The sequence below is a fragment of the Schistocerca nitens genome, chromosome 3, assembly GCF_023898315.1.
Source record: "Schistocerca nitens isolate TAMUIC-IGC-003100 chromosome 3, iqSchNite1.1, whole genome shotgun sequence".
Lineage (NCBI taxonomy): Eukaryota > Metazoa > Arthropoda > Insecta > Orthoptera > Acrididae > Schistocerca > Schistocerca nitens.
The window spans coordinates 848,993,367-849,021,064 of NC_064616.1; the positions used below are offsets into that span (position 1 = coordinate 848,993,367).

General features: G+C 43.3%; 1 protein-coding gene across 1 annotated transcript in view; it reads left to right on the forward strand.

Moving 5' to 3' along the window:
• Window positions 1-27,698, forward strand: part of LOC126248873 (uncharacterized) — a 1,116,592-nt gene that overhangs the window by 743,951 nt on the left and 344,943 nt on the right. The window lies entirely within an intron of this gene.

A 27,698-nucleotide genomic window follows, 5' to 3' on the forward strand; every position in this document is an offset into this window, starting at 1 on the left:
CTTCAGCAGCTACATAATTATATAGGTTTGTTACTGTCTTGCACCCCCTCATCATCAGGAATGCCACCAATGAGCCAAGACACACACAAAGATGAAACTCTAAAATCTGGCGTTACAGAATATTTTTACGTGTCTCTGCTTCTCTTCCCCTCCCCTTCCCCTTGAGATGATTGGGATATATTCCTAAAAAGTATTTTAAACAAATAATATAAATAGGTGATGTACGAGGGGCGTTCAATACGTAGTGCAACACATTTGTTCTCGGCCAATTCTAGTAAAAAAAAAAAAAAAATGCAGAATTTGTTGTGGGACAGAGCAGAACATTCCCGCTTCAGCCGGCTTAATGTCATGAAATTCGATAGGTGAGGGCTATACATAGCCTTTAAAATAGCGTCTGCACAGGGGGTGCGTTCCAAACACAGAACTGTCATGAACTTTCTTTTGGCCAAAAAGCAGAGAATCGCAGATATCCATAGGTACTTGCAGAATGTCTAATGCACTGAACACTAGCACGGTGAGTCGCTGGGCGATGTGTCTGTCATGATCGCAGCAAGGTCGCGCAAACCAGTCCGATTTCTCGAGTATCGCCGGCCGCACACAGCTGTGACTCCTGCAATGTTGGAAAGTGCGGACACTCTCATTCGAGGAGATTGACGGATCACAATCAAACGGCTCGCTGCCCAGCTAGACGTCTCTCTCGGCAGACACACTCCTTCACCAGTTGGGGTACTCAAAGGTGTGTGTCCGCTGGGTTCCTCAATGCCTAACAGGAGACCATAAAGAGCAACGAAGGACCATATTTGCGGCATTGCTTGTGCATTATGAGGCTGATCGTAACCACTTTTTGTCGAACGTCGTCACAGGCGATGAAACATGGGTTCATCGCTTCGAACCGGAAACAAAACGACAATCCACGGAGCGGCGCCACACCACCTCTCCTCCGAAGAAAACGTTCAAAGTCTTACCCTCAGACGGTAAAGTCATGGCGACGGTCCGCTGAGATTCTGAAGGCGTTATTCTGTTATGACCTTTCTCATAGTGCAACGATCAACTCTTCATCATCCACTCTACAGCCAGAATCTCTCACCTTCCGACTGCCATGTCTTTGGCCAAATGAATGATGCACCCCGGCGAAGCAGTACGTGGTTGACGGTGAGATCATTCCTACAGCAGGACGTTGCCTTTGACGTCGACCAGTAGATTGGTACCATACGGGCAATCATACCCTCCCAGTAAGGTGGCCTAACGCCGTCAAACTGAACGAAGATTACCTTGAAAAATGGGGTTTTGTAGCCAAACGAGTGGGGAACAATACGGTGTATTGTAATTCTGAATAAAACCGACCTGCTTTCAGAAAGAAATGCGTTCTATAATTTACTGAACGCCCCTAGTATATACCAAATGCAGCTGAAATTGCTGTCAACGTTCCGGAGCTATGCTTCAATGTCACCCACCCAGCCCCCCCCCCCCCTCCCACTTTCCTCACCCCCCACCCCCCCACCCCCCACCCTCCCGCCCACCCACTTTCGTGGAAGGTAAATTGCACTTTCTTCTTTCCAATCGATTGAGTGATTTAGGAGGTGTGGAACTAAACACATCCATACACATGTACAAATTTTTGTATACGTGATGTAGATTTAGTATGAAAGTACGAATATCCACACAAAACAGCAATAGTTTAAGTGTTCAAAACAGGTAAGGCCGAAGTCCTATATAGTGTGATTACTCAGAAACCACTGATCGGATTTTGAAGAGTGAAACGCCGTTGAATTTGTCTCCCTTAAAACTGGGGTACCAACAGCACAAATTACTATAATTCAATTTGAAAAAGCAAAGTTGCTTCCAATACCTCTGTAATTAATATAGCCGTGAAAAGAGATTATACGTCGTTTAGTGGATAATGTCTCACAATTCGTCTATGTGAAAACAGAATTACGATGTCATAAAACGTGGAACGGTTCAATAATAAGGTTTCTTTTAAAATCTATTATGGCTCTTAACTAGAAATGTCAAGTTACTGAAACTGGGATTATCTCTTACCTTTTAAGGTATGATAGCTAATGCACACAACACTCGTGTTAGATACCAATAATTGATATTAGAATTTAGAGCATGTTTGAAATCTTCGGAAACTATGAGACTTGGGTTTGGAGGCTGAGGAGGCCACTCTGTGCACTAAAATCTTTGCCACGGTATCTAATCATTTATGAGACTATCCCATGTGCGTAGCGGCTGTCGTCTTTCAGTACGAAATCATCACATAGTTCACTGTAATAATAACACACACAAGCATTAATGATGTTGTGCCTATAGAACTGTGCTGTCACAGTTCTGTGATAACTGACACGGCGGTTTATGTACCCTTATGAAGAAGTACCACGTTTGCCAAAGCTCACGTGTATACGCATGCACACACACACACACACACACACACACACACACACACGCGCGCGCGCGCGCGCGCGATCACGGCTTCTGCCATCTCACCAATTTAAAACATTCCTGGCACTACTGTTCTAGCTAAACCAGGGCATAATCGTAAAGACGTGTGTCCGGTATACATGGTCACATGCCCTTTGCAATACAGCTAGCAGTAATTACCATACACAGAGACAGTAACCACAGTACTATATGTTTCGCTACCAAGCCTTCCAGAAACGCATTTTCGACGTAGTGGATAATCCAACCAATATTTTATTTGAGGCAGTGGTTTTCGATAAATCAAGGGTAGCGAAGGAATGGTCGAAGCATGAGCTCAATTTTTTGTCGTTGAGACTACAGTGTCTTCTTAGGATACATCCGTTCCATTAGCAGGCACCTATAACTTCTTTGTCGGTAACCATGTGTGATTTTAGCAAATCTTCCAAAGAATGCTATAGGCTATCACAATGTCTTCTAAGTTAGCCAAGTATTAAAGGGTTTCCCCTGACATCTATGAAAACTCTAGTGAAGTTAGGAATCTACCTAATGAAAGCGACAGCTCCGACCAAGAGACAGCACGAACTACTAAAAGGAATTAATCCGTGAAAAGCCGTGCCTGTAAGGCAAAATACAAAAAAATAAATAAAATAAAAATAAAATCAATCTGTAAATACAATTATGAGACACTGGTAGACTAGTAGTTTATCAACTGTCAGGAAGTGCCTTGGGAAACATGACTAGGGAAGTCGACTGCAGGGATCTGTACATCGCATATGGATGTTTTGGTGCATTATGTGGAAGCGCAGAGCAAAAGTTAGTTAAGCGTGCACAACAGTTCGACGGTACCATTATGCTACGTTTTAGAGCTAAGATCTGAAGAAGGTTTTGGTCGAAGAAATGAACTTCGCAGATTTCATTAAACTGTCAAAAAAGGAAAGTAGTGGCGTTTAAGGGGCTCCGGAAAGGCTCAAAATCATGAAAAGTTCAATTTTTACTTTTTTGCGTTTTCTGAATCTGCAGACTATTACCTTTTAATAGATATATAATTTATTCAATTCCGAAGACTACAACTATTTTTAAATTTTTTTTGAAATGTGTTCTATATGGGCGTGACCCACTGTGGCGCTGTTAAACTGCTGTCAAATGGTGTTATTATTAACGTCCGTGTTCATCAGGTACATTTTAGTGATGTGAGATAAAGTATAAAACCTATTTTCAGAGACTTAGCAGCACCTGAACTGTTGAAAAAGTGTATTCACGGAAAAACTCAAAACCCCAATGAAAGTATAAATAGTGTTATATGGTCGAGAATCCCCAAGACTGTATTTGTTGGAATAGAAACACTTCACTTTGGTGTGTATGATGCTGTTGCGACTTTCAATGATGGCAACATTGTAAGGTGCAAGGTATTTAGAAATATGGGAATGAAGATAGGTTCTAACATGGTACGAGCGATGCTTGCTTTAGACAAGGAACGCCTTCGGGCTGCAGATAGGGCTGTAAAGAGTCTAGAAATACAAGCAAGAGTAAACAGGAGGAGGAACAAGAGGAAGCTGGAGGAGGAACAAGAGGAAGCTGGAGGAGGAGTTTGCAGAGGATGAAGATAATCCATCCTATGGACCTGGAATGCACTAAAAAGTTAATCCAATATTTGTCGCTCGATTCCCAAAACTTTTATTTTCTCATACTAATTACATGTTTTCTAAGGATCTTCCAAACATATTTGTTTCAAACTTTCAGTAAATGTTACACAGTACCTTCTCCATAATTTAACACAGCCATTTTCCAAAAAACTGTATATTTTGAATATATAAATAAAAAATTGCAAAAAAATGTTGTTAATTTTCATTACAATTGAAAAAAAATCATCTTTAATAACTGAACTAAAATTTTTTTAAATCCCTGTGTTAAGTTGTAGCCCATATTCCAATAAATAATCTGTAAAAAGTTCAACTTCCTACCTCAAATACTTTGTGAGGAAAGATGTAATTTATAAGCGTTATTTTAACATTGCAAGTATAGGGCGTTCCGGAGCCCCTTAAAGGTCTGGAACCATCTACAAATGAAATAGTCATTTACAAGAAAGCAATATAAATGATTAATGTATTTAATTTTTCATGATGTGTCATATCTTTTACAGAAGAAATGTATATTTGAAACTGAATAGATAGAATGAACAAAACCAGTGCAAGATGATGAAGAAAATTGGAAAAAAAGACAGCTACATTAGAAACAGTGGTGAAATTCCGTTAAAATGTCACTTTCTACTTCTGTGTCAGTGATGTATGGAAGTTTACAAAAGGGAAAGAAAGAAAATTGCAGAAGGCAGAAATAAAAATTTAATTAGGAATGGCTAGTAACACAAGAGGAAACAGGAGGCGAAACATGGAAATAAGGCTGGAATTACAAACACAGATTATAAGTCAACGCTTCCACGACTACAGAACAAAATAACTACTCAGCTTAGATTGAATAAATCATATTTGCATTCCTCACATAAGCTCACCGGAGAAAATGTTAGTCACCTCCTTAAATGAACACATCGGTCGTTTTGGAGTTCTGTTGATAGGGCAGAACACGTATCAGGTGGTGACGAGCATCTCCGATGTCACTCACGCCAATAAAATGATGAGTATCTACCTGTCCTGTGTGAAATAAGCACGTTAAGATAGGTGGACGTGGAGACTTCACAAGGTGGTATAAATGAGCTATCGTGTTTGGACGTGTCCATTGGCATACAGTGAACAAAGTTGCCCCAATTCGTTGCGTATCAACGCGGACTGTCCAACATGTCTGCAAGAAATGGTGGACCACTCTCAGCCACGTGACGCGACATAGGAACAGAGGTCGCAAAATAATAACTGACAGAGATCGAATGAGAGTATCACGCGTTCTCATTGTCAATCAGTTTCAGATGCACAGGAATTACTGTTGTCAGGTAAACGCAGTTTCATCTAAATCAGTTTTCGAGCGAACATTGTAAAGGGAACGGCATGCGACGGACATTTAGAGTCGAGTATCTCTCATAAAGCCATTGTTCACAAAATCACATGCATCTGCACGTCTTCAATGGACCGGGCAACACAAAAACTAAATTGTAACAGACTGGACTATGCAAGGTGTCGAGTGTACCGGCCACCCAATGGGTGTTTAGCCTGCAGTGTATGGAGAGTGTCGTTCAGGCCGGCGGCGGTTCTTTGATTTTTTTCTTTTGGGGGGGGGGGGGGAGGAGGGGGAGTTTTTCATATGACGACTTCGGCCTACTCATTTGGGTTACCATATGAACCAGAATTTTTACACTCCTGGAAATGGAAAAAAGAACACATTGACACCGGTGTGTCAGACCCACCATACTTGCTCCGGACACTGCGAGAGGGCTGTACAAGCAATGATCACACGCACGGCACAGCGGACACACCAGGAACCGCGGTGTTGGCCGTCGAATGGCGCTAGCTGCGCAGCATTTGTGCACCGCCGCCGTCAGTGTCAGCCAGTTTGCCGTGGCATACGGAGCTCCATCGCAGTCTTTAACACTGGTAGCATGCCGCGACAGCGTGGACGTGAAGCGTATGTGCAGTTGACGGACTTTGAGCGAGGGCGTATAGTGGGCATGCGGGAGGCCGGGTGGACGTACCGCCGAATTGCTCAACACGTGGGGCGTGAGGTCTCCACAGTACATCGATGTTGTCGCCAGTGGTCGGCGGAAGGTGCACGTGCCCGTCGACCTGGGACCGGACCGCAGCGACGCACGGATGCACGCCAAGACCGTAGGATCCTACGCAGTGCCGTAGGGGACCGCACCGCCACTTCCCAGCAAATTAGGGACACTGTTGCTCCTGGGGTATCGGCGAGGACCATTCGCAACCGTCTCCATGAAGCTGGGCTACGGTCCCGCACACCGTTAGGCCGTCTTCCGCTCACGCCCCAACATCGTGCAGCCCGCCTCCAGTGGTGTCGCGACAGGCGTGGATGGAGGGACGAATGGAGACGTGTCGTCTTCAGCGATGAGAGTCGCTTCTGCCTTGGTGCCAATGATGGTCGTATGCGTGTTTGGCGCCGTGCAGGTGAGCGCCACAATCAGGACTGCATACGACCGAGGCACACAGGGCCAACACCCGGCATCATGGTGTGGGGAGCGATCTCCTACACTGGCCGTACACCACTGGTGATCGTCGAGGGGACACTGAATAGTGCACGGTACATCCAAACCGTCATCGAACCCATCGTTCTACCATTCCTAGACCGGCAAGGGCACCTGCTGTTCCAACAGGACAATGCACGTCCGCATGTATCCCGTGCCACCCAATGTGCTCTAGAAGGTGTAAGTCAACTACCCTGGCCAGCAAGATCTCCGGATCTGTCCCCCATTGAGCATGTTTGGGACTGGATGAAGCGTCGTCTCACGCGGTCTGCACGTCCAGCACGAACGCTGGTCCAACTGAGGCGCCAGGTGGAAATGGCATGGCAAGCCGTTCCACAGGACTACATCCAGCATCTCTACGATCGTCTCCATGGGAGAATAGCAGCCTGCATTGCTGCGAAAGGTGGATATACACTGTACTAGTGCCGACATTGTGCATGCTCTGTTGCCTGTGTCTATGTGCCTGTGGTTCTGTCAGTGTGATCATGTGATGTATCTGACCCCAGGAATGTGTCAATAAAGTTTCCCCTTCCTGGGACAATGAATTCACGGTGTTCTTATTTCAATTTCCAGGAGTGTATTTTGTTAACATCATTAAAATTTTGTTAACTTCACCCAACTTTATATCATCTTTCCTTATAATATTAAAGCTAGTAACTTCATTTTCATATCATTGAAGGCATAAAATGATGTCTTCCATTTCTCAGCAACCTACGTTTGAGTGCTTCTCTTAGAATACCCCATTACTTAAGTGTCTCTGTAAGAATCGCTTTCCTGACATCAGTCTAGGACTGAAATTAGAGATATACATTAAAACAGATGTTTAGTTACATGAACTGTTACAGTCTTTTTGTAAGCCGATACGTATTAAACAAAAACGTTCTGAGAGTTGGTGATGCTTTATGCATTAAATATGCAGTAACGTTAACGTGTGATCAATAATCTCAAAGATTTTTAAAGATATACAAACGCAATTACCCTCAAAGGACCTTAAAGCCCTTCCAGTTTCAAATATATAAATATCTTTCTCTCTAACAGGATCCCCATACGGCAGTGAAGCGAAATTTTAAATCTTATAGTACTGCGCTTTCTCCTCTAAAGAACACGTAGACAGGAGCAGCTTTGATCCTTCAGTTAATAAAATCTGCCAGACCGAATTAGCCTTACGCATCCATTTCTCTAGGAGCATCATGTGTACGCTTAAAGGAAACGTAAGCTATAAAGTGAAGTGCCAAGTTTACAGAACTTAAAATGTGGCACTAAAACTTCGGTAGCGGAGACACAACCAGCTTTTTACTCCTTGCTAAGTGCGTCGTTAAAGTAAGTCCACTTCTGTTAATAGCTGAAGGGATCTTGCGACAGAATGCCCATTAGCTCTTAAAACCTACATAAAACTAAATCCTGTGCTCGACAGAACGTAAACTCACATTCAAAAAAACACCTTGAATGGCTAGAGATATTCACAGAACACGTACATTAGTATGTTCTGCAGAAATAATTAGCATTTCAGTCAGCTCGTTTCAGCGTGTCCTGTTGTCTAGCACAGGGTCCACCATGGGCCATGATCACTCGTTCCCTGCGTAATAGCATCGATGCCTATAAGCCGCGAATGGCGCCCTGTGGTATAGCCATCGACGTTGCATTCACGTGGTTCTGATGTTCATGTGTGGCGGTTGGCAATGGGTCACAGCGGTGCACCCGTCGTTTCGCCATATCCCACATGTTTTCGGTTGCTGCCAAGTCTGGTGATCTGGCTGGCCAAAGCAAAAGTCTGACATCATGTGACACCAAGAAGGCGTGTGTTCGTGCAGTAACATGTGGTCGTGCATTATCTTGCTGAAAAATGGGGTCCGGTGTGTTGTGCAGAAAGGGTATGGCTACGGGTCGCAGGATGTCATTCACGTAGGCCACACTGGTCACAGGCCCCTGGACATGTACCAGCTGTGGTTTGTGGTTGTACACAATAGCACCACACACCACAAGGCCCCGATTTTGGCGCTGCAAAATGGTTCAAATGGCTCTGAACACTATGGGACTCAACATCTGTGGTCATAAGTCCCCTAGAACTTAGAACTATTTAAACCTAACTAACCTAAGGACATCACACACATCCATGCCCGAGGCAGGATTCGAACCTGCGACCGTAGCAGTCGCGCGGTTCCTGCCTGAGCGCCTAGAACCGCTAGACCACCGCGGCCGGCTTGGCGCTGCATGTACCGTGCAATGCAGACACTGTGATGCCGCTCCCCTTGTCTGCGGCGAACCAAAATGAGCCATCAATTTCAAACAAACACAACCTGGGATCTTCCTAAAACACTATCTGATTCCATTCCTGTCCTCAATGACTTCGTTCCATACATTATTATCGTCTAGCATGTTTCTGCACATTTGTCAAAGGTTGGCGAAGAAATAGACGATGCGCACGTAATCCATGCCGTAATAAACGGCGCAGTGTCACCCCTGATAGTGTAAGATGTGTTATACTGTTCCACTGTAGCTCCAGAGCCGAGGAGGACGCAGATCTGTTCTGCAGCGCCATTCGGATGAGGTGCCGATCTTCTCAAACCGTAGTCGTCTTGGTGGTGCGTCCTGACCCACTCGTCGTGTTCTATGGCCTTCCGTGAACCATTTTTGCACACACCCGTAACACTTTGTCCCATACGAGCAACAATATCCCATATGGATGTATCACATTCTCTCGTGCCAATAATACGCCCTCTTTCAAACTCATTAATTTGACGGTACGTTCGGGCATACGTCTGGGAGGCTTCCTGCACGTCTACTCAAGTCACACCGATCCATTATAATCAGTTTATAGCGACAAAGAAAGCCGCAGGTATATTTTACCGGTATATGGTGTTGTGCCGTGATATTGATGTTGATCTTGAAGCCAGGGGCCGACATGGTTCAAATTACAATCATTTCAACAGAACATACTAATGTTCATGTCCTGTGAATATGAACGTCCTATCTCTAGTAATTCAAGTTGTCCTGTTTGTTTTGAACGGAGTGTAGCTTAGATATCAGTACCAACCTTATTTAACCAGGCGAATTACATTTGCAATTCATTGTCTCTGAAACCACGTTAGTCTTCTGTCAAATTTTTCAACATTCATCGTGGTACATTAACATAGGGCTCCTTCGTTGGAAGGCAGCATGTTCATTCTGTACTCAAACATATGTGCCACATCATCTTGTATTACTGAAGGCCGATGTTAGAATTCCAGTCCAGAGATTCGACTCACATCAGGTTGGACAAGCAGGGGGCACCATCTGAATTTAAAAAAGGGAGGTGTGCGGGCTTTCTTGGTTGCCGAGAGAGTGTAAAAGAAGAGTTGAAATATTTTAACTGGCAGATATCTCGTAAGAACCTTCTTAGAAAACTTCAAGATTTGTATTTCAGGGCAGAAAGTACGAACCATAACAATTTACCCTACGCATGTACCTGCATAGATCGTCCACTTCATTCTCCCCATGCTCCTACCATGAATGAAACGGGAATAATTCTTCATGTGTGGTACAATAATAAGAACCCTCTTCCATGCACTCCAGTGACACGCAGACTGTAGATACAAGCGCAAATAAATTTAGTTTTTCCATGGTTTCCTTAAATTACTTATGACAAATGCTGTGATTGAAATTGCTCACCTGGCCCATGTCATTCTATGTACTTGTCCAGTTAGAGTTATGTCCCGTCTCTGGCCTCGTTGTCTCATAATCTGTTCTCCTTATTGGTTCAACATGGCGTCAGCTGTTAGATCTTAAAATTGTGCCCTGTATTGGCGCAAACACGAAACATAATATAGCCTAATAAGAGATAACCGAATTTTCTGATCTTTGGGGATCATGGCAGAAACCCGTGTCATCCCACTCACCGTCCTGGTAAAGTTTCATCTAGGGCAATTCGCACGTACACCACTGAATCGAACTGATTGGCGTCCTGCTGAAACTGCATGTGAATTGGCAGCTGTGCACGCTATGCATATGGTAATGCTGGTCACATCTGTAGCATTCGTTACGCGACACGTGCCGTATAGTGAGCACCTCAGGAAACTAGGTCACACATGGAATCAGTCTTTAGCGAGCAACCATGCGGGACCTGGCATAACCCGAAATATATCAGTTTTATCAAATTTCTACATTGCTGCTGCTATTTTTGGAACATACATGCATCGTCATATAAAAAACAAAAATAATTAGTTACTATTAGGCGGGGACTTTCAGGGATCACCAGCACCCACATAATGATTAAAGCAACATGGACACGCTTTAGACACGCGCAAGAGAAATAAAATGTTGACTATTGTAACAGGACGTATCAATATCGTCTCGGGGTGTTTTATTGCGATAAAAAGAGATGGTGGATCTCTTGGAAATATATACCGCGCCATCAAACGAATCTTACAACGTCTTGCTATAAAAGTGAAGTCTATTAAAATACTCGTAATTAGAAGCTGTTGGTCAGAACGGCTGCATCCCACCATGCGACCACTCTTCTGCACATCTCGTAGCAGTAGAAAAACGCCACAGTTTCAGAAAACGATATCATAAGTTGTGGACACATAATGAAGATGGACTCAGTTGAGATGTAAAGGGAATCGGAAGTGGAAAGTGTAACGAAATATGAGTAGGGATAACGATTATTTGCCGAAGTCCGTCTCATTCATCCAAATTTTAAATTCCTCATTTCTTCCTGCACATGCAATGACCGGATTTATTCGACTGTAGATAAGATCATCTCTATCCAACCTACACAGCGCTAGAAATTCCTGAGATATGATCGCCACACAATAATGTGTAAGGAGAAAGTAACATGTGGTAAATGCGTGAAAGATGCCCATCTGAAAGTGTCATCGTGTTCCACGTCAGTGTAAGTTCTTCGTGCTGCCACCCCATTTGAAGCTCGAAATCAACAGCGTTTTCTTATAGAAAAGAAAGTTCAGAAAATAATGTGACCAAAGTAATCTCACATACTAAGACAAAAAAGAATAAAAGTTTGAGCAGCCTTTGTATTTGACCTCAAACATGAACGATCAGAAATGATAAGAAAGCACACTTTTTCAAGATTGGATGATTGATTGAAACAGAAAGCATCATTTCAGTAAACTTGGTCTGAAAAGTATTCAAACTGCGAGACGAGATCTCACATACTGAGACAAAAAAGAATAGAAATTTGAGCAACCTTTATATTTGACCTCAAACATGAACGATCACATATGATAAGAAAGCACACTTTTCCAAGATTGGATGACTGATTGAAACAGAAAGCGTCATTTCAGTAAACTTTGTCTGAAAAGTATTCAGATTGCAAGACGAGATCCAACTGAAGAAACCTAACAAGAACAATCGACTTTCAGTTACTACCCATCAGCTCATCGAGGACAAGAAGACAATGGACAGGACTACTGTAGAATATACACTGAAGCACTAAAGAAACTGGTATAGGTGTGCGTATTCAAATACAGAGAGATTTAAAAAGGTAGAAATACGGCGCTACAGCTGGCAACGCCTATATACGACAAGATGTGTCTGGCGCAGTTATCAGATCGGTTACTACTACTACAATGGTAGTTGTCAAGATTCAAGGGAATTTTAACGTGTTGTTATAGTCGGTGCACGAGTGATGGGCCACAGCATCTCCGATGTAGCGATGAAGTGGGAATTTTCCCGCACGACCAGTTCACGAGTGTACAGGGAATATCAGGAATCCAGTAAAACATAAAATCTCCGACAGAAGTGCAACCCTTCCCCAAATTGCTCCAGATTTCAATGTTGGGCCACCAACAAGTGTCAGCGTGCGAACCATTCAACAAAACATCATCAGTAAGGGCTTTCGGCAGACTCGTGTACCCTTGATGACTGCACGACACAAAGCTTTACGCCTCCCTGGGATGTCAGCACCGACATTGGACTCTTGATGACTGGAAACATATTGCCTGGTCGGACGAGTCTCATTTCAAGCTGTATCGAACGGATGGACGTGTACGGGTATGGAGACAACCTCATGAATCCATGGACCCTGCATGTCGGCATGGAACCGTTCAAGTTGGTGGAGGCTCTGTAATGGTATGGGGCCATTTGCAGTTGGAGTGATATGGGACCACTGATACGTCTAGATACTACTCTGACAGGTGACACGTATAAAAGCATCCTGTCTGATCAGCTGCATCTATTCATGTTCATTCTGCATTCCGACGAACTTGGCCAAATACAGCAGGACAAGACGACACCCCACACGTCCAGAATTGTTACAGAGTGGTTCCAGGAACACTCTTCTGGGTTTAAACACTTCCAATGGCCACCAAACGCAACAGACAAGAACATTATTGAGCATATCAGGGATGCCTTGCAACTTGCAGTTCAGAAGAGATCTCCACCACTCGTACTCTTACGGATTTACGGACAGTCCTGCAGGATTCATGGCGTCAGTTCCCTCCAGCACTACTTTAGACATTAGTCGAGTCCATGAAACGTCGTGTTGCGCCACTTCTGAGTACTCGCAGGGGCTCTATACAATATTAGGCAGGTGTACCAGTTTCTTTGGCCCTTCAGTCTATAACGCTTACTACGACTATCGAGAAATAAATATGGAAAGATCTGAGGAAATTTAATAATAATCTGATCATGTAGATGACTAAGAAACGTCGAAAATGAAACTTTTCAACACTGTCATGTTCACAGGAAATGATAGTTACAGACTGACGTAAGTTTACTAAAATTGTTGGAGATTTCACCCAAGAGCTGTCTACTGCGAACGCTGACACATCACACGAGGAATAGCCCTGAATGATACATAGGAAGATGCAGTGGAGATAAACACTGCTGAAGTTGAAAATGCACTTAAAAAGCTAAGAAAAAGGCCCCGGGAGGATATGGTAGCAAATGAAATGCTTAAACTAGATGGAAGTACCTGCTACAATATGTGGGTACACTAATCAATAAGGGCATTAAGTCTGGAATAATAACAAGAAAATGGAAGAAAGGGTGACAAGGAAAACTTGGAGAGCTAGCATGCGACCAAAATTGAAACAAACCACCCTTGAAAATGCCAGTACAACTCGAAGGTATAATAAATCTCCTAAAATACATTAATGAGCGGGAAGAACGACAATCAGAGTAGATAAAGACTTTACCGCCAGTAAATTCCAGTCGGCAAACGAGTGCACCAAGGTGACAATATCCCTCCAAAATTGTTCACCCTTGCAAATCACTAGAATGGAATAACAGTGGAATAAAAGTAAGTGCCTTATACCTGAATCATCTGCACTTGCCTATAATGATATGCTCATAAGTGAAGATTTAGAAGAACTAAAGAGTATGATCCAAGAACAAAAACCTCAAATTAAAATACTTAGCCTAGGCAACCAACAGCCTGGTCGGAAGCTGTCTACAGAAGCTGTTGATGACTATATTTACCATAGCCAGAATATTAAACTAGGGAAAAACAACTAACATTAAAAAATTCCTCGCCGAATGGGACTGAACTGGCCAGCGTTCCGGAAAGTAAGATTTATCCTCACCAACAATGATTTCCCAAATAACCCGAGGGCTAATGTCTGTAATATGTGCATTCTACCAGTTACAACATACGGTCTGGAAATTATGGATCTGACTAAGACAAGTGCACACAATAAGCCACAGAGCGACAGATGGTTGGAGTCAGCTTCAGGGAAAGGATTCTATCAGAGGACATCAGAAGGAAAACGAATGTAAGAGATGTCCTAGAGAGAATTTCAGGATTGGATACGTAGCTCGACAAGACTGCAGCGAGCTCAGTGGAGACTAAGGGATCACAAGGCAGGCATTGGAAGACACCAAAAGAGATGGTTTGACGACGTGAAGCTGGTGACTTGAACACGGTGGTAAGATGTTGCACAAAAACGAATACAACAGAAACAGATCTGTGTTTGTAAGTGTACGCACAGCAATAGCCATGTTAACAGGCTTACAGCTACTTCCAAGAACGCACAACAAAGATTAATACAGAATTAAAAAGTCTGGCTTCAGCAAATAAATCTGACAGGTACAATATTTCAAACACTTCTAAACACTATGTACCATCACAAAAATAGGCAAGAAATAGACAACTTCCACAGAAAGCGGGCAAGAAGCCACCATATTGGGTAAGGTTAGATTTAACAGAAGAAGACGTCTCCGGAATGGCTCTGGAAATTTTCACTGTCGACTTGCTACTTTTCTACTGCTTCTCCATAATATAAGGCTAAAGAAGGTGCACTGGTGGAAATAAAATATTTTTTCAACAAATGCCACCTGTTATTCATTTTAATGTGAACAGTTTAAGAAAACTCGTAAAGCCTAAAACTTCTAACGTCTAAGTGACTAAGCTTCTTTGAGAAACATTGCAAGCCTTCTGATAACGATATTTTTAAAAGCTATACCATTCACAGGTAAGCTGATATAGATGATGAGAGGGTAAAAGATGGGTCGGCCGTATTTCTGCATGAACACGTTCCCTTTTGTGCGTATTACACTCACCACAAAGGATCCAAGCAAAAGGACAATGTCCGTTATTCGAAATTTTTCCCTAACAGTGTACTTGCGCTTTGTAGGCAAATGATTCATAGTCTTTGAGTCGATGATCTACGGGATACCAAGACACTGAAGCAGATGAAGAGCCAGTGACGAAAAATTTCCTCTTTTTATTACTAGACTCACTTACAAAAAGTGAAGTGCCCAGAGAATATGGTCGGATGACAATGTAATTTCGTACACGTGCACACCATCGGCGCGTATGTAAATGATTAGAATAGGAATTCTCTGAAACAGGTTGGACCACCAGCAGAGAGCATCAGTGTTGTTCGTGTTTAGTGTTGTTCAAATGGTTCAAATGGCTCTCAGCACTATGGGACTTAATATCTATGGTCATCAGTCCCCTAGAACTTAGAACTACTTAAACCTAAGGACATCACACAACACCCAGTCATCACGAGGCAGAGAAAATCCCTGACCCCGCCGGGAATCGAACCAGGGAACCCGGGCGTAGGAAGCGAGAACGCTACCGCACGACCACGAGCTGCGGACTTAGTGTTGTTACCAGACACGGTACGATATATAAGGTATGTGAATAACTTCACCGCCGGCCGCGGTGGTCTCGCGGTTCTAGGCGCGCAGTCCGGAACTGTGCGACTGCTACGGTCGCAGGTTCGAATCCTGCCTCGGGCATGGATGTGTGTGATGTCCTTAGGTTAGTTAGGTTTAAGTAGTTCTAAGTTCTAGGGGACTGATGACCACAGCAGTTGAGTCCCATAGTGCTCAGAGCCATTTGAACCTTTTTTTTTTTTTTTTTTTTTTTTTAGGTGACCACTGTGAAGGAAACGGAGATGCAGCGAACTCGTGTGAGAAAGTGTTACCAGCAACTGACATAGTTTGAAAGTGTCCTCATTGTGGGTCTCCATTGGTCTGGCTAGTCGCGTCGTACAGTATCCAGATTTCTGGTGGAACTGGATGTGACAGTGGCCCCAAGTTGGACTGTATGGGGACATGAGGTCAGGCAAATTCGTCGTCAAGGTTGCCGTCGGCCACGTCATAACACTACAAGGGAAGATTGGGGAACTGTGCACCAAGTACATCGAAAACCGTTAATATCTGCGTCTGGCATCCAAGAACAAGTAATGGATTCCCAGTAACATTTTATGTCATAGTGTACTATTGTTCGAATATTAGCAGCAACAGGTCTAGGGGATTACCGCCCCTTCATAGGCTGCCGTTAACACCACAACACATACGGCTGACTTTTGAATGGTGCCGTGACAGGGAAGCACTGACTGTTGATGAATAGTGTCGGATTGTGTTTAGTGAAGAATGGCGGTATACCGCTACACCCTATTACCATCGTCAGCGATGTCAGGTCACACTCTACCAATATTTTAAAGGGGCACAGTGGTGTTACTCTTGGCCTCATTGTGTGGAGAGCTATCGGGTATGACTTCATGTCAGGGAACTCTGACGGCATAATGTTACATCACGGACATCCTCCCTCCTTATGTGTTACCCGTCATACGTCAATATCGTGGTGCCATTTTCCAACAGGACAATGCTCGTCCACACATGGCACATATCTCTAAGAACTGCCTGCGTGATGTTGAGGTACTCCTGTAATCAGCAAGATTCCAGGATCTGTCCCCAAAGAAGAGCTCACATGTCAATTCCATCCTGTTGACAGTATCAAGAATGTCAAGGACCAGTTACAACAGTTGTCGACCATCTTGCCTCTGGAGACGATACATCTACTTTGACAGACTTGCCAACAGTCTCAGTGCATGAAACGTCGCAGTGATACGTGTGCTAATAATGCCAAGTTCTTCGTAAATCTGACTCGATTTTGTAATCGGTGTAATAAAATCGCATTACCTTCTCAACCCGTTAATTTTCATTTCGTCTTCTCGTCCTCATCTGGATAATTCACCGTTTTTGTCAGGCAGTTTTTTTGTAAAAGACCTGAGTAGACAAAAAGGCACAGAATATTCAAAATACGACTATGATGCTGTGAGGACAATGGATGTGTTTTTCTATTAGTTGCCAGGTCACATGGGACTGAGGGACATTAGTAAGCTGACATTATAGCAAGAAATGCTTACAGTGTAAACAGTGTACGATCACGGGCTGTCGCAGTGGATGCTGTTACCTCGATTTAAGGAGACAATTAGTATACACGAAAAATAAATATTTGGCGGTAAAAACAACAAAAACCGATTAATACAGTCTATCTGCTACGGTGGACATTCCTTGAGTCGTACAGATGAGAAGGAGTGGTTTTATCACAATTAGGAATAGTTCAATGCTTTCTGATACACTTGCATATCGTTTGGCAGGAGGCTCTGTTAATGTGCAGTGCTTCTGTCATATCTGTTCTGCTGCGATATATTTTTACTCAATAAATTTCGTATTTTGAAATTCGTGGAAAAGTATTTCAGAAGTTGTGAGTGATCCAGATTCTTGCAAGATACTTCATCGTATGCCACGATAGCTGGATCACCCACTTTCAGTCAATGATTAACCAGCCACGTGTACCTGAAACACAGAGCTATTACTCAATTTTTTTCCCTTACGTTAACGAGTTCTAGAACTGTGAGTGCTTTCATCTACGCCATGCACGGCCAAGATTTGCGATCCTGTAGCGCGCTCGCGCTCTGCGAGTGCAACAAGGACTGTTGAGTGCTCCGGCGTCCCCCACCACTGCACTATTCTGAGCAGGTGCGTGAGTGAGAGATGTGTTTGCAACATAGTACGACTACTTCTACGAGGCGAATACTGCAGCATACTTTTATGCTGTCTGCTATTTGTTAGTCTTTATATTCCACTTGTTATTTTTCTGCCAGAGAAATAAACATTATTACTTGAGTAAACAAATAGATTGATAGTGCTAATATGTTGAGCATAACTACAGAAAGATTTACACAGAGACATTTAGCACTACATTGAGATGTTTATAAACTTGTACAAATTTCGGTTTTTACAATATGTAATATGTCTGGAACTATGATTTGTGATAGTCAGACACGTGGAGTTCTGCGAATTAAAATCTGTTAAATGCGAACGTTGAAGGATCTTTGTCAGTTTCGAAACAGAAAAAGAATTCAGATAAGTGTTGAAAGCTAAAGCTGAAAGTAATGAGAAACGTAGGTAGCAAAAAGCGAGAACGGAATGACCAATAAACCTTTAGTCATGCAGTGTCTTGGAATCTTTTTGGGAACTGAAACTCAATCAGTCATGTCTGGCCCACAAATAACTGCCATGAGGTACGGAAAATGTTCCATATCATGAACTTGAAGTTGATTTTTGCGTAGGATTACTTTTTGTTTGGTAGCATCGATCTTGTCCTCCATGTCTTTTACCAAAGGATTTTCCCCTTGCTTTAAGATAATTAAATAACTAATGACTACCATAAAAGGTTTCGTCAGCTCTCTATTAACCCTTAACTCAGTTTTTTCCCTAGTGAACGCCTTCGGTTCAGGCAGTATTCACTGTCGTTCGTCAGAAGATAAGTCCATCAAATTTGTTTCTGGCTGGCATTGTAATGACGTTCCAGTCAGCGATTTTCCATCTTATAAGCCTTCGATGGTATAGTAAGCACTTTACATGGCCTTTAAACGATACGAAAAGTAAGGGCATTGAACAATATGGCTTCTCAACTTTTCTTTTTTGGACAAGTGTATAGACGCCGTAGTGTTCCTTGTGCACAACGTAAATCTAATTTAACGCAAGTGGTTTTCTCAGCAAACTGCTTGGTGTTTGACAAGGCTATTGCACTGCTGTAGCGGTGTCGGGCTGCAGGCTTCATTTTCCTTTCCTCCTCGTCCCTCAGAACCAATTGCAGCTCAGAGTGTTCGGCAGGAGCATGGCCAGAGCGCTCACGCTCGCGAAGTGCTGTTTGGCCAGGCCTGCTCCAGACGGTCTTTTACTGAAATCATCATCATCATCATCATCATTTAAGACTGATTATGCCTTTCAGCGTTCAGTCTGGAGCATAGCCCCCCTTATACAGTTCCTCCATGATCCCCTATTCAGTGCTAACATTGGTGCCTCTTCTGATGTTAAACCTATTACTTCAAAATCATTCTTAACCGAATCCAGGTACCTTCTCCTCGGTCTGCCCCGACTCCTCCTACCCTCTACTGCTGAATCCATGAGTCTCTTGGGTAACCTTGCTTCTCCCATGCGCGTAACATGACCCCACCATCTAAGCCTGTTCGCCCTGACTGCTACATCTATAGAGTTAATACCCAGTTTTTCTTTGATTTCCTCATTGTGGACACCCTCCTGCCATTGTTCCCATCTACTAGTACCTGCAATCATCCTAGCTACTTTCATATCCGTAACCTCAACCTTGTTGATAAGGTAACCTGAATCCACCCAACTTTCGCTCCCATACAACAGAGTTGGTCGAAAGATTGAACGGTGCACAGATAACTTAGTCTTGGTACTGACTTCCTTCTTGCAGAAGAGAGTAGATCGTAGCTGAGCACTCACTGCATTAGCTTTGCTACGCCTCGCTTCCAGTTCTTTCACTATGTTGCCATCCTGTGAGAATAAGCATCCTAAGTACTTGAAACCGTCCACCTGTTCTAACTTTGTTCCTCCTATTTGGCACTCAATCCGTTTATATCTCTTTCCCACTGGCATTACTTTCGTTTTGGAGATGCTAATATTCATACCATAGTCCTTACATTTCTGATCTAGCTCTGAAATATTACTTTGCAAACTTTCAATCGAATCTGCCATCACAACTAAGTCATCCGCATATGCGAGACTGCTTATTTTGTGTTCACATATCTTAATCTCACCCAGCCAGTTAATTGTTTTCAACATATGATCCATAAATAATATGAACAACAGTGGAGACAGGTTGCAGCCTTGTCTTACCCCTGAAACTACTCTGAACCATGAACTCAATTTACCGTCAACTCTAACTGCTGCCTGACTATCCATGTAAAGACCTTTAATTGTTTGCAAAAGTTTGCCTCCTATTCCATAATCTTGTAGAACAGACAATAACTTCCTCCTAGGACCCTGGTCATATGCCTTTTCTAGATCTATAAAGCATAGATACAATTCCCTGTTCCACTCATAACACTTTTCCATTATTTGCCGTAAGCTAAAGATCTGGTCCTGACAACCTCTAAGAGGCCTAAACCCACACTGATTTTCATCCAATTGGTCCTCAATTAATACTCGCACTTTCCTTTCAACAATACCTGAGAAGATTTTACCCACAACGCTGATTAAAGAGATACCTCTGTAGTTGTTACAATCTTTTCTGTTTCCATGTTTAAAGATTGGTGTGATTACTGCTTTTGTCCAGTCTGATGGAACCTGTCCCGACTCCCAGGCCATTTCAATTATCCTGTGTAGCCATTTAAGACCTGACATTCCACTGTATTTGATGAGTTCCGACTTAATTTCATCCACCCCAGCCGCTTTATTGCACTGCAATCTATTGACCATTTTTTCCACTTCCTCAAATGTGATCCTATTTCCATCATCATTCCTATCCCATTCTACCTCGAAATCTGAAACATTACTGATCGCATTTTCACCTACATTGAGCAACTCTTCAAAATATTCCCTCCATCTGCCCAAGGCATCCACAGGATTCACCAGCAGTTTTCCTGACCTGTCCAAAATACTTGTCATTTCCTTCTTACCCCCCTTTCGAAGACTGCTAATTACACTCCAGAATGGTTTTCCAGCAGCTTGACCCATAGTCTCCAGCCTGTTTCCAAAGTCTTCCCAAGATTTATTCTTGGATGCTGCAATTATCTGTTTGGCTTTGTTTCTTTCTTCAACATAACTTTCTCTGTCTACCTGGGTTCTAGTATGCAGCCATTTTTGATACGCCTTCTTTTTCCTTTTACAGGCTGCCTTGACTGTGTCATTCCACCAAGCTGTTTGCTTCATCCTACTTTTACACACTACTGTTCCAAGACATTCTTTAGCCACTTCTAGTACTGTGTCCCTGTACCTTGTCCATTCCTTTTCCAATGACTGTAGTTGACTACATTCAACTAACTGGTACCTTTCTGAGATCGCTGTTATGTACTTGTGCCTGATTTCCTTATCCTGAAGTTTCTCCACTCTTATCCTCCTACATATGGACCTGACCTCCTGCACTTTCGGCCTCACAATCCCAATTTCACTGCAGATTAAATAATGATCAGTGTCATCAAAGAATCCCCTGAATACACGTGTGTCCCTCACAGCCTTGCTGAATTCCTGATCTGTTATTATATAGTCAATGTCAGATCTGGTTCCCCTGCCTTCCCAAGTATACTGGTGAATGTTCTTATGTTTAAAAAAGGAGTTTGTGATTACTAAGCCCATACTGGCACAGAAATCCAAGAGTTGTTTCCCGTTCCTGTTGGCCTCCATATCCTCTCCAAATTTACCCATAACCTTTTCATACCCTTCTTTTCGATTTCCAATCCTGGCGTTAAAAATCCCCCATGAGCAGAACACTGTCCTTGTCCTTTACTCTAACAACTACATCACTGAGTGCCTCATAAAAACTATCCATCTTATCTTGATCTGTCCCTTCACAATGCGAATATACTGACACAATCCTAATTTTCTTGCTAGACACTGTCAAATCTATCCACATCAGTCGTTCGTTTACATACCTTATTGCAACTACGCTGGGTTCCATTTCTTTCCTGATGTAAAGCCCTACACCCCATTGTGCTATTCCTGCTTTGACTCCTGACAGGTAGACCTTGTATTCTCCCACTTCCTCTTCTTTCTCACCCCTTACCCGAATGTCACTAACAGCTAAAACGTCCAGCCCCATCTTACTTGCAGCCTCTGCCACCTCTACCTTCTTCCCAGAGTAGCCCCCATTGATATTAATAACCGAGCGAGGTGGCGCAGTGGTAAGACACTGGACTCGCATTCGGGAGGACGACGGTTCAATCCCGCGTCCGGCCATCCTGATTTAGGTTTTCCGTGATTTCCCTAAATCACTCCAGGCAAATGCCGGGATGGTTCCTTTCAAAGGGCACGGCCGACTTCCTTCCCCATCCTTCCCTAATCCGATGAGACCGATGACCACGCTGTCTGGTCTCCTTCCCCAAAACCAACCAACGATATTAATAGCTCCCCATCTCATTACCATTTGTTTGCCAAGTCGTATCTTAGGAGTCCCTGGTTTGTCAGTTAGAGGTGGGACTCCGTCACCTCCAAAGGTCCGAGGCATTTTGCTCTGATTGTTGCCAGCATCATATTTAAAGTACCAGGGAAGCAGGTTGCTAGCCTTACTTGCCCCGAGTCCCATTGGGTTTTACCCCTAACGGCTGAGGGACTAACCGGTGGATTTGGTAGTCTTTGCCGTATGAGCACAAAGGTGACCACGACTCAGAATATGTCCGAGATGCCCAGCCTTATCCCAAAGTAACTGGTATCCCGACTGTCGGGACCACTTACTTGGCCACTCATACATTGCCCGTGGTTCATGAACTAGGACATGACTACAGGAACCCACACCATGAACCACTTTATCTACAAATATTCCTTTTATTTTAAACATATTATTCTGATGCTGCTCAAGGAGGAGGCACAGTGATTAAGAAACTGGATTCATATTCTAGAGGAAGGGGTTCAAATCCTCGTTTGAATATCTAGATTTAGATTTTACGTTGTCTCCGTGCATAGGTTAAGGTTATTGTCAATTTGCAAAACTCCACATGTGCGTAAGTGAATTGTACTGAATCAGAATTAATCTTGATACAGACACACCATTGAGTGCTCATTCTGAATTACAGTACGCAAACGGATTGATTGACGTTATGAAATACTTTGGCCCTAGAAATGAATCTTAAGGTGGAGAATGTGCATATTATCATGAAAAATATTCAATATGATAATGAAAACAATACTTGAACGAACTCCTTAGTTTATTACAAAATAGGGCACTAAAATGGAAACGCATCTGAATCAATCTTGAAATCACCAAAAGTACAAACATAGAATTAACCGTGAGATTTAAAAAAATGTAGCTATCAGGTGGCAAAGTTACTCGAAGGGTTCGCATATGACTTCATGTAATGTATCTTATCTTCTATACTCATCGATTACAGTGACTGTGACTTAATAGAAAACCAAAGAAGCCACTGTCTGTAATGATGAACGGATGAAAAGTGGACAGTAGACATTATCACGAATCTGAACTACGAATTGGAGATTGTCCTAACATGCCGAAGCTGCTAGTCATGGTCACCATTATCTTCAGCGTAAAACGAGCAGAGTAGTGTCATTATACCTGGATCCCATGAAGTACGACACTAGAGCAGTTCTTCTGAGGATTAGGGCATTGGGCCGGCCGTGGTGGCCGAGCGGTTCTAGGCGCTTCAGTCCGGAACCGCGCGACTACTAAGGTCCCAGGTTCGAACCCTGCCTCGGGAATGGATGTGTGTGATATCCTTAGGCAAACATGGCGTAAAGACGATCTTCAAACCGACAAGGAAGATCAAAGAGTGTCTTAGATCGGCGAAGGAGAAAAGAGACCCACTTTCAATGTCGGGAATATACCGCATACCATGCACATGCGGAAAAGTTTATGTCGGGATGACTGGACGATCCATTAACACCAGGATCAAGGAGCATAAGCGACATTGCAGGTTGGGGCAGGTGGAGAAATCGGCCGTGGCAGAACACGCACTGAATGAGACCGACCACGTAATAAAATTCGCCGACACGGAAGTTCTGGCTGTAGAGAACCACTATCACACGCGCTTGTTCAGAGAAGCTGTAGAAATACAAAAACACGCGAACAGTTTGAACAAGAAAGAGGAAAGCCTTAAGGTCAACGGATCCTGGCTTCCCGTACTGCAGCGAACGACCGTCGCAGGTAGCAAGAGGAGAACCGCACCGGAAATGACCGCGGAGAAGCCCTCGGACGTTGGCGCGCCAGGTACATATAGTCTGCGCCCGCGAGCTCGGCTCCAGTTCACCACCGGCAATGGAGGGTGAAGCTTTGACAATGCCAGCCACTCGTGCTGGCGAAACGTCAGAAAAATCATTTGATGAACGTCGGCCGAAGAACCCGAGACAGAAGCCAATAGGCAGTTTGTCATCCTTAGGTTAGTTAGGTTTAAGTAGTTCTAAGTTCTAGGGGACTGATGACCTTAGATGTTAAGTCCCATACTGCCCAGACCCATTTGAACCATTTGATTAGGGCATTGGAACCCAGTCAACTCTTCCAGTTGAGGGCGCAGCCTGTGAAGAGTCAACGTGTTCAGCACCAAGCAGCTCAACGAAGTCCCTTCTAAGTCAGTAAGGAATTGACTGCTCCTTCCTTTCCCCCAAGATAAACTCGACCTCCAATCCTCCTAAAAGTTATTTCTGTCCGACAATGGCGAAATTGTTTCATTGACAAAATATCCCGCCAAGAAGAGTTGAAACATTAAAGCACCAATGGACTCAGTTTCCTCCCCTCTTTTCTACAAAATTCCCGCTACGAGTTACGTCCTCATGGCGTCACACGAATTTCACCAATCAGTTTCCTCTCTCCCAGCAGCCAGCTTCACATCACAGGTCTTGGGAAAAGCTAAAAAAACTGTGCTCGGAGCTAGCCGCCAACATTGCAACATTGCGGAAGCTTCTGAAACTGTAGTATGTCAGAGTTGTTTTTCCAAGTTTTTGGGAAAGTGATGAATACACTTTTCTTAACGTGGTCCCTACACCAGCCTCCTGCTGACAGTGTTCCATCATCCGGAACGAATTTTTTCAGTTCAGCTGTCCAGGGTGGATGACGCTCACCGAGTGAAAACTTCGGTAATATCGTAATAATCGTTCACTTCTACAATATATCTCAGAATAATTAAGTTTATCGTCAGTTTTTTAATTCTACTGTGTTCTTAATTCAACTATCGTTTATGAGTAGAGAGAAATTAATTACCAGACTTTTATTATTGTGACTTAACAGTATTATCGCACATCAAGATGTACTTCTATGAGTATCTATGCATAATTCTTGCCTGCTTAGAGCCAAACTCAAAATTTCACTAGCTTAATCTGCTACTGTTAAAATTCTTCTTCTTTCCCTTTTGTCTTTACTATTTTCTCTACGTGGTTACCACTGTTATACATCTGTTTTTTCATTGTCGCTGGAATTTTGTGGCCGGATGCCCTTGTCGATGACACCACTCCATCCAGAAAGGATTTTGTGTACTCCATCTGCTTGTGTGTAGTGTAGACCTCATATTCAAACGAGATAACATTTTGGTAAGTGTTTGCATAGTATGTATCTTGGGTGAGACGTGAGTACCAACCCGCCGGTTACCTAGCTGGATGAGGTAAACCGCCTAAATGCCGCATCCACCCAGCTCATTAGCCCTTGTCGCTAATCTGCAAGGCGGATTCGATCCGTGGCTGGCTCACCTTTCCGTGTCCCAGCAGCGGGCGTGTTAAATTTTGCATCACCACAAAACAGGAAAAAATAGATTCAGCATATGCGCCGGCCGAAGTGGCCGTGCGGTTAAAGGCGCTGCAGTCTGGAACCGCAAGACCGCTACGGTCGCAGGTTCGAATCCTGCCTCGGGCATGGATGTTTGTGATGTCCTTAGGTTAGTTAGGTTTAACTAGTTCTAAGTTCTAGGGGACTAATGACCTCAGCAGTTGAGTCCCATAGTGCTCAGAGCCATTTGAACCAGCATATGCATACAGATACTACAGTAAAACATCGCATTTGAAAATCAGTGTCTGCATTTTGAAAACTGAATCCCTTTGAGAATGGCACTTTAGTTAGATATTTACCAAATTTCAATAACGTGAACATCTAAGAAAATGAAATTATACTTTTAGCCTTAGAAGAGTCTATAGCATAAAACTCGGTTCACTTTGGGAAAGGACAATGTATCTTAATCCGGTTCTTGTACTTTGGACTAAGTAAAGTTTTCCACACAATAAATATTTAGTAATCATATTGACACAGGTTAATAATTTCACTGTTCCATGTCCAATTATATTACTAATAGCAGCTCACACATTACCTTACTACAGCAGTGGGCTGAAAGAGATTGTGAAGTAGCAGTAGGAATGTAGTCCATTTGCCCCATCGCAGAAACCGTTCACACCTACACTAATGAGCGAAACCAATATGACCACTGCGTACCGAGGGACTGATTGCCGCCTCATGGCGAGCTTATGTCGCGGAACGGGAGGTATAAGGGACAGTCAAATGAAAATGTGGCAGGGGGAAAAAAGTAAGTAATCTGTTCATTTTCTAAGCAATCGCCATAGCTGTTATTGTATTTATCACACTGTGAAAAAAGACGGCCGATACCTTCATGGAAAAATGTTTATGGTGGCCTACGGGACCATGATCGTACTCAGGTGTGTATCTCTTCATGTGAAGTAAATCGATGGATACGAATGTCTTTCTTCAGGGCTCCAAAAACATGAAAATCACGTGAGGTGAAATCGAGAATGTGTTGTGGATGTGTAGGGCGTTCCAGCGAAACTTCTGCAGCGAAGTCGAAACAATTGCCCAACGAAATGCCCGTCCACATGTTGACAAATTTGTTTCGAGTATAATGCAGAAGTTTCGTTCGGAAGCCCTTACAAATCCTCCATACAGTCCCGACGTCTCACGATGCGATTTCCGTATTTTTGGAGCCATGAAGAAAGACAACTGTGGCCGTCAATTTTCTTTTGATGAAGAGGTGCAAGAACAGGTACATTCATGGTGCGTAGGCAACCGCAAACATTTTTCCATGAAGGCACTGACCTCCTTGTCTCACAGTGGGATAAATGTATTAACAGTTATTGCAATTACTTATGAAATAATGAATAGTTTGCTAACTTTTTTCCATCTGTCTCCCTTATATCCCTTATATACAAGCGGAACTGAGGCGAATGGGGAAACATTCTAGCGACCCAAATGGGCAAATATGCTACACATAAGCGACTTCGACAAAGAGCAGATTTTTATGGCCCAGCACTTAGGAAGCAGCGTCTTGGAGACAGCGCAGCTGGTCGACTGTACGAATGTTACTGTCTTGAGCATTTATGGAAAGTGGTTGAAGGACGATGGAACCAAGATTAGGTGACAAGGTGTTGAATGTAAACTTCTTAACACAGACCATGGAGTTTGCAGGCTTTCCCACTTTGTGAACTAGGAGAGGTGGCGATCTGTTGCAGGTTTGACGTCAGGGTATGATGATGATGTAGGCACAGTCGTTTCAGAGGACATTGTTCACATCACATTCTTAAACGTGAGGCTGCACAACTGACAAAACCTATATGAATACTAGGGTAAAGGGGATTCTGGGGAGTTTTGTTAGTGTGGATTGTGTACATTAGGAGAAAGCACACATTCAACTGCAAACTCAGTTAATTGATGACCACCTGGAGATAATCAGTTCTTTTGAGAAAAAGCTACCCCTCCCCTTCCCCTCCCCTTAAACGTTTGTTATTCTGCTTGATTTATGACCACTTGGGGTAATCCATTTCTTCCAAGAAACCCCTATTTCTTCCCATCTCCCCTTAACCCATTGTTATATTAATTGATTTATGTCCACCTCGGGATAATCCATCCTTCTGATAAACCCCCACCCCATCCAATTCCCCCTTCTCCTCCCTCACCATTCTGGGAAATCCCCAACCGCACCCTCCTTCCCTTCAT